We start from the raw sequence: 8,910 nt of genomic DNA, 5'->3' as shown, positions 1-8,910 counted from the left end.
AGGGAAGAGTGAATAGCTGTGGCTGGATGTAACCGATTGGTGAGAGTTGCCGTGTGCAGACGAGAGAAGCTAAAAACTGAGATGTGATGTCAGACACTTTCTGCTTCCCGTAGTGATGCAGAGCCAGAAGCTTTGAAGCAGCAAACATGGACTGGTGTGAAAAATTACGTGCGGAACAGGATCACGACTCTTAAAAGAAAGGGTGGTTTGTAGGGAGACACAAACACTTCAACACTTTGCACATTATGCTCTTTTCGTAAGAAATTGAGCTAAATTAAAAGAAATGAAGATAAAGGTGTAGACATTAAAATTAAGAGACGCTCGCGCTGTTTGCATACTTTACCACAGCTGAAGTAGAAAAAATGCATTATTTTCCAAATACACAGATATTTCAGAGACATTTTCATTCAATACATGCACTGCTTAATACAGTGTCTGTTTGTACAAGAATAAAGTTCAACATAAGCCTAAATACCAACGTAAAGAGGGAGGAGAGAATGTAAAGGGGACGTAAAGGACGTAAAGTAGGAGAGCATGTAAAGGGGACGTAAAGAGGGAGGAGAGAATGTAAAGGGGACGTAAAGAGGGAGGAGAGAATGTAAAGGGGGACGTAAAGTAGGAGCATGTAAAGGGGACGTAAAGAGGGAGGAGAGAATGTAACGGGGACGTAAAGAGGGAGAAGAGAATGTAATGGGGACGTAAAGAGGGAGGAGAGAATGTAAAGGGGACGTAAAGAGGGAGGAGAGAATGTAAAGGGGACGTAAAGAGGGAGGAGAGAATGTAAAGGGGACGTAAAGAGGGAGGAGAGAATGTAAAGGGGACGTAAAGAGGGAGGAGAGCATGTAAAGGGGGACGTAAAGGACATAAAGTAGGAGAGTATGTAAAGGGGACGTAAAGAGGGAGGAGAGAATGTAAAGGGGACGTAAAGAGGGAGGAGAGAATGTAAAGGGGACGTAAAGAGGGAGGAGAGAATGTAAAGGGGACGTAAAGAGGGAGGAGAGAATGTAAAGGGGACGTAAAGAGGGAGGAGAGAATGTAAAGGGGACGTAAAGAGGGAGGAGAGAATGTAAAGGGGACGTAAAGAGGGAGGAGAGTATGTAAAGGGGACTTAAAGAGGGAGGAGAGTATGTAAAGGGGACGTAAAGAGGGAGGAGAGAATTTAACGGGGACGTAAAGAGGGAGGAGAGAATGTAAAGGGGACGTAAAGAGGGAGAGAATGTAAAGGGGACGTAAAGAGGGAGGAGAGCATGTAAAGGGGGACGTAAAGGACGTAAAGTAGGAGAGTATGTAAAGGGGACGTAAAGAGGGAGGAGAGAATGTAAAGGGGACGTAAAGAGGGAGGAGAGAATGTAAAGGCGACGTAAAGCGGGAGGAGAGAATGTAAAGGGGGCGTAAAGAGGGAGGAGAGAATGTAAAGGGGACGTAAAGAGGGAGGAGAGAATGTAAAGGCGACGTAAAGCGGGAGGAGAGAATGTAAAGGGGGCGTAAAGCGGGAGGAGAGAATGTAAAGGGGACGTAAAGAGGGAGGAGAGAATGTAAAGGGGACGTAAAGAGGGAGGAGAGAATGTAAAGGGGACATAAAGAGGGAGGAGAGAATGTAAAGGGGACATAAAGAGGGAGGAGAGAATGTAAAGGGGGCGTAAAGAGGGAGGAGAGAATGTAAAGGGGACGTAAAGAGGGAGGAGAGAATGTAAAGGGGACGTAAAGAGGGAGGAGAGAATGTAAAGGGGAGGTAAAGAGGGAGGAGAGAATGTAAAGGGGAGGTAAAGAGGGAGGGGAGGAGAGCATTAGGCTTGTTGGACTTCATGCAGCGCTGCAGAACGATCAGCGGCTAACTTGAGCAGTTCTTGACGGTTAGAACTTGTGTCCGACTTCAGACAGCGACGCCCGTGACTGTGCCATAAGGCAACAGAGTACAACTAGAGTGATTGGAGAGCAGGAGGACTCAGCCAGAGCAGATTCTCTAGAGCGACTCACAAGCTCTGATGATGACACAGCTAATCCACGATTGGCAGAGTACACCGCTTGACAACGATCACGTGTGTTTCATGTTTCTTCTCACACCTTCAGTTCCACTAAGGATCACATCTGTTCTTTATAACAGTAAAAGCTCTTTTCATGTAGTTGCGATAAATGTTTATCAAAATAAAACAATGTAGACCCCACTTCACTGGTATTTAGGCTTACTTTGAACTTTATTCTTGTACAAACAGTAGTGCATGTATTGAATGAAAATGTCTCTGAAATATCTGTATTTGGAAAATAATGCGTTTATTCCACTTCAGCTGTGGTAAAGTATGAAAACTTAGCCTGAGCGTCACTACAGGAAGCAGAAAGTGTCTGACATCACATCTCAGTTTTCAGCTTCTCTCGTCTGCACACGGCAACTCTCACCAATCGGTTACATCCAGCCACAGCCCATGTCCAGCACAGCTAATATAAGGGATGAATAGAGGGAGTAAAAGTAAAGAGGATGAAAAGAGGGAGGTGTAAGCGGGTAAAAAGAGTGAGGAGTAGAGTTAAAGAGGATAAAGAGAGGGAGGAGTAAAGAGGGTAAAAAGAGTGAGGAGTAGAGTTAAAGAGGATAAAGAGAGGGAGGAGTAAAGAGGGTAAAAAGAGGGATGAGTAGAGTTAAAGAGGGAGGAGAGAATGTAAAGGAGGAAGTAGAGAGATTTTGAAGAAGGGTGGATGGAGGAAGTACAGAGGATAGTTGGGCACTGAGAATCATTCCCACCTCCAAGTTAATTGATTTTTCATTGTTGTTCTTTAAAAAATTTTTTTTTTGAAGTTCTGTCATTAACTGCAATGTGCACTTTCAACACAATGTGTCCAAGACTGTTAATATTAAAGAGTCATTTAATCGGAGTGTGTGTCACCTGAGTCCCCATAGAGTCGTTCAATTGGAGTGTGTGTGTGTGTCACTTGAGTCCCCAAAGAGGCATTTAATCGGAGTGTGTGTCACTTGAGTCCCCAAAGAGTCATTTAATCGGAGTGTGTGTGTCACTCGAGTCCCCAAAGAGTCATTTAATCGGAGTGTGTGTGTCACTCGAGTCCCCAAAGGGTCATTTAAGCGGAGTGTGTGTGTCACTCGAGTCCCCAAAGGGTCATTTAAGCGGAGTGTGTGTGTCACTCGAGTCCCCAAAGGGTCATTTAAGCGGAGTGTGTGTGTCACTCGAGTCCCCAAAGGGTCATTTAAGCGGAGTGTGTGTGTCACTCGAGTCCCCAAAGAGTCATTTAATCGGAGTGTGTGTGTCACTCGAGTCCCCAAAGGGTCATTTAAGCGGAGTGTGTGTATCACTATTTTTATTTGTATAGAGTTTTTTTTGACAATTACTACAGAAGAACATGCCTAATGTCTTATAACCCCAGTGTGTAGCCAAAGATGACTCTGGTGAGGAAAACTCCTTAAGATGTTTTTGTGATAATGATTAGTTTACAGTCGATGCCAAATTAACTATGGGAGGGATGCAGATTCGGTCAGTGAAAGGTTCTCTGCCATGAAGTGAAGTCCGTTTTATTTCTATAGCGCATGATACAATACAGATGGTTTCAAAGGAGCTTCACACACATAAAATAACTTGCAAATGTCAACAATTATGAAATGACTAATGTAGAGCTGTTTTGCAGTTGAAATTAAAGACAATAGTGTTATTATTCAGCTCAATTCTGTTCATCTTTTGCTTCTGATAGTCAATCAGTCAAATCAATAATATTTCTGAATGTTAATTGTCATTCCCCAACTGAGCAGCCAAAGGCACTTGATCTCAAGCTACAAATCAGACAAAACATGTAGGCTACCCATTTACAGTGATCTTGCTGAAAAGAAGAAACCCAGTTTACTCTCTCACACCTGTATCTTTGCACTAGCTTGATTTCACTGTCCAGTATTGGAACTGTGAATTGTAATATTCTACTTCTGTCTTCTTAGGATAAATAATATATACCATCTCAACAATGTCCTGAAAGTATACCTTAACCAGAGTTTGTGTATCACCATGGTCCTCAAAGTATGACTTGATCAGAGTTTGTGTTTAATGTCCCCAAAATGGACATATAAAATAATGTCCCTAAAGTGAAGGTAAAATGTCAGGTCTTTAAGGAAGGCTTTTATTGATAAAATCAAGTGATATTTGTGATGACAGCTTCTCCAGAAGTGCAGTCATATCTTTCTTTAGTCTCTAGACCCTTCAGAAAGGGGTGTCCCTAAAGGTAGGGTTTCCAGTCATACGTCCTCACATTGTGGTTAAGTAGGTATGTGTGTGTGTGTGTGTGTGTGTGTGTGCGCGCGCGTGTGTGTGTGTGTGTGTGTATATATTCACATACTATACCCAGTGATATCAGTGATCATTCTAAGCACAATAGTTGAGAACATCTAGTCCATGTTTATATTTGACCCCTGCCATTTTTAAAATCAAAAAATCTGAATCCATCGAGTAAAGAAATACAGAATCAGACATGCGTATTGTGCTGCACTGTATGATATTAGAGCAAAAAAAAAAAAAAAAAAAAAGGTTGTACATAGTCATTGCTGATTCTCTTAGCTTTTCTTTGAAGTGATAGGTTATGTTTATGCACGTTAGCTATTGCACATGGGAATCTGGCACTGAAGCTACGTGCATATTCTGTTTGTATTGATGCGATAAGTGGCAGTTCTCTTGGACAGACATACGAAAATATAAAATAGTCTTTCATGCAAATCATATTTTCTACTGTGCTTTAATGCTCATACACTTGTATGTTTAATTAGCTACTCTCTGTATTGTACTCTAAGATATCCATGTATTGTTTCCTACTTTGTGAAATATATTTTTATAAATACTTGTGGGTGTAACATTTCTTAAGCCAAGTATGTCACGGGTCCTGATCCCTGTACTTGAGATCTCTTTCTTGCTTTTTTTTGCTTTTATTAAAAACTATTCTCCCATTTGGGGGTTGTCAGTTAAGAATTTGAAACCAAACAAATTGATTATGCAAGATGCTGAATAATGAACGAAATGAAGCACATGTATATTTTTTTTCTAAGAAACCCCATCAAATTCACAGATTTTTCACAGATTTATTTTTTATTTTGTTTTTTTATTTTTCTTCTGGAGGACGACCAAAGCCTTGAATTTGAGTTTGTTGGATTTCTGTTTAATTGAACATAATCCCATCACCTTCTACAGCTAGCAGTATTCAATGCAATCTAGTTTGTCCGTTTTTTTAAGGTAAACCTAGACATTCACTCAGAATGTGTTGTAATTTTGCAATTGTTGACTATGAAAACACTAAACAAGCTTTTTTGCCCATTCTAGCTGGGTTATTTTAAGCATCTCATGCCATGAGCACTTTGTTCTTAAAACACTGCATCAAGTTGCACTCCTTTTAGCTGTTTTTGAAGACAGCGGCATGTCCTGTTTGACTGGCTCCCTACTCATTTTGTCCTATCTACTCTTGGTAAGTGTGGTTTGGCAAGGCAAGCTGCATTTTGTGCATCTATTTTATAAATAATAGCCTGTATAAAAGTAATATTACATTGACAGCCCTACATAAAAACAACTGAGTATAAGCTTTATACCAGAGTTAGGAATATTGTGCTAAAAATGTATGCATTTATTGCCTCGTGTGCTTTTGTGTACCAAACCTCCAGTTTCCTGTATTGATCTATATTTCTTGCATTCATCCCTTGACCTAATACAGTCTCTGAATCTTTTTTTTTTTGATTGGCATCAGTTACTTCCTTCATATATATCTATATATATATATATATATATATATATATATATATATATATATATATATATATATGAAGGAAGTGTGTATATGTGTATATGTATTAAAAAGTAGCTTTACTGTCAGACTGAAATCCTTTGTGAGGGATGCTGATAGATTTTAATTATCGGTCCCCTCCAGTGTTTTCTAACAAAGTGGAGGCTTATGATAATCCGCTCCCCCTTTTCTCTATTCCCTTTGAAAGATTTGAATTTATCCTCTAACCTATCTGATATTAGATTGTTTTCATGAATAACAAAAAGCTCATGATCTTGTCAATTACTGTGCTGGGGTGGATTTATTATTTGTTATACTGAAACTATAAACAACTAAAAAACACATCCATACAAGATTACTGTGCTCAACTCAACTCATCTGTACCCTATTTGTATGCATTCTTCTTCTTCTTTTACTTTTATTCCCTGGGTTAAAATTATAACATCAAACTCAATATTGGAATGTTGTTGTAATCCTCAAGTAGATTCAGACACAGATTTACTGGAAAGAAAAGAAAATACATATACGTAAAAGCACTGTTTGGTTAATGAGTTTTTAATAAAACTGAATCAAAAGAAAAAAAATAACGGTGCGGTATTCATTCCAAATTTTGGTAGCACTTTATTTTACAGTCCTGTTCCTCATGTACATACTATGTACTTATTAAAGTGATTACAATAACTATGTAATAACTAGGTACTAACCCTGAACCTACCCCTAAACCTAACCCTACCCCATGTAGTTACCTTGTATTACCAGAACTTTCTTAGATAAATACACTGTAAGTACACTATAAGTACATGTTAGTACACGTACTGTAAAATAAAGTGCAACCAACATTTTGGTTAGTGGCTTTAACTGTTGTTCCCTTAAGCCTGGCACTGAACCTCAGGCTGTTGAAGGTACTCTCTTTCTCTCTCTCTTTCTCTCTCTCTCTCTCTCTCTCTCTCTCACTCTCTCTCTTTCCATTTATTAAGTGAGAATTTAGCAAGGAGAGAAAGTGAGAGGGATAAGTATGTAGTAAAAAAAAAATAAAAATAAAAATATTAAATTGCTGGGAAGCCACATTTGAGTTTTATAGGTTAGAAAGTAGAGTAAGTTAGAGACAAGTACAAACTGTCCACACATTCCAGTTTTAATTCTGCTCTATTTTCTGTTCTGTGCATGAGGACCAGGCTGGTCAATTAAAAATCATTTAATTTAAGTGGGTAATACTGTATGACTTCGGATGTACTCTCTGCAGATTCATCCTTGGCATTTTCTATGCAGACTAGGTAATAAATTGGAAAATGGCATATGTCCCCATTAAAAGGACATCTTTATAGAAGTCAAGCGAGTTGGAAAGGGCCATTACTCTGCCTCTCCCACAGATCACTGAAGCAGTGGAAATACACAGGCACCATATGACCACCCTGACATGCGTATTAATATTGTTGACAACTTTCAAACTTCTGATATGCCACAGAGGATTTATCATCTGATCCTACATAAAATGTCTTTGAACCATGTGCTGATCTAAGTTACTGATTCATGGCAAAAGTTTCAAAAGTGCCAGCAATATCAGAAAATGTGAGGACGAAGAACGATGCTTCCACATATGTTTCCATGACCAAACTGTACCATGACCAAAAATACTTTGCAAACTTTTTTTTTATTCATTTCATAAGTTACAATATTATACAATTCTATTTATAACTCTATTTTTCTAGTATTAATAAATTGCCTCCTTGCTGAAAACTGAGAAATGAAAACCTTTTCAAGGTTTAGTTATCTGCTAAGTCTGATTTAGTTATCTGCTTCGGGAAGTCGTGGCCTGGTGGTTAGAGAGTTGGACTCCCAATCGAAGGGTTGTGGGTTTGAGTCCCGGGCTGGCAGGAATTGTGGGTGGGGGGAGTGCATGTACAGTTCTCTCACCACCCTCAATACCACGACTGAGGTGCCCTTGAGCAAGGCACCGAACCCCCAACTGCTTCCCGGGCGCCGCAGCATAAATGGCTGCCCACTGCTCCGGGTGTGTGCTCACAGTGTGTGTGTGTGTGTGTTCACTGCTCTGTGTGTGTGCACTTCGGATGGGTTAAATGCAGAGCACAAATTCTGAGTATGGGTCACCATACTTGGCCGAATGTCACTTCACTAATCCAAAACAAATTAAACTTCAAGTTTGGCAAATTTCTAAAAAGAGCTGCATGTTTGGCAGCTAATTTATTTAGTTCCAGTTCCAGACAAGAAAAAAAAATGTTTCATAATTCTCTCTCTGTCTACATCTTCCTTGGACTTTCTAAGTTCATCTCCATCCTCCCACAGACATGAGCTTTCATTTGGGAGACCTTGGATATGACTCAGACACATTTCAAGTGTCCTGGTTTGTATACATCATCTCCTTCATATTTTTAGCATATTCATGAGATGATTTATTTATTTTTTTCACTTTGTGATAGCAAGTTCACAGTAACTCTTGATGGATCACGGACATTTATCCAGGTCAAAACTGAATGATGATTTAAAGTGACAAAATGGCGTTACTGGTCTGTAAGGCACTGATGGCATATTCATGCATATTCATCAGAAATTCAGATAGGCCTGATGGTGCTAATTAAAGCAACCCTGATGAAAATGAAATGGACATGACTGAATGAGGACAGGCATTGATGGTGGGCAATAAACAACAAAACGATCTTTGGGAAAAGTCTATCACCAGAATGCAATTATTATTTGCTGGTTTTACACTTTACTTTTAGTTTACTCAGGATAATTTTTGCAATTAAATATTGCAAGGAGAAAGTTACTTTTCAAACGTTGCAAGTGAACAATACATCACACGAAGTGATCAAAGCTGTGGTCAGTCCTCTGACTAAACAGCCATTAACATCAACAACTCAGCTCTGGATGGCGAGAAATGTCAAGCTGATGAATTATACAGCAGTAGAGAAATATGAAAGCACTTCGAGGCTAGTGCTCCTGCAGAGAATCAGATAGAAGGCAAAACCTCTTTTGCAAGCGCCGTATGTAGAAAATCAATGAGTTCTGGTCAGAGGCTCTTCGCCACAGTACCTACCCCATTTCAAGAGCTCAGGCACTGTTAATGATAAGACGAGGGTGCACAATCAACCGCAAACCATTTCACATCTCTGCCTTTGTGGAAGTTGGGTCAGCTTAGTGTCA

At 39.6% G+C, this 8,910-nt stretch overlaps 1 long non-coding RNA gene across 1 annotated transcript; it reads left to right on the top strand.

The window, feature by feature from the left end:
- Positions 1–27: 27 nt before the first annotated feature.
- On the top strand, positions 28–2,865 carry LOC132123362 (uncharacterized). Its single transcript, XR_009426503.1, has 3 exons — positions 28–510; positions 1,733–2,562; positions 2,630–2,865. It is a non-coding gene; the product is annotated as an uncharacterized LOC132123362 (long non-coding RNA).
- Positions 2,866–8,910: the final 6,045 nt, after the last annotated feature.

This window comes from Carassius carassius, chromosome 3 (genome assembly GCF_963082965.1).
Source record: "Carassius carassius chromosome 3, fCarCar2.1, whole genome shotgun sequence".
NCBI classification, from domain to species: domain Eukaryota; kingdom Metazoa; phylum Chordata; class Actinopteri; order Cypriniformes; family Cyprinidae; genus Carassius; species Carassius carassius.
This window is presented reverse-complemented; position numbering and strand designations above follow the sequence as displayed.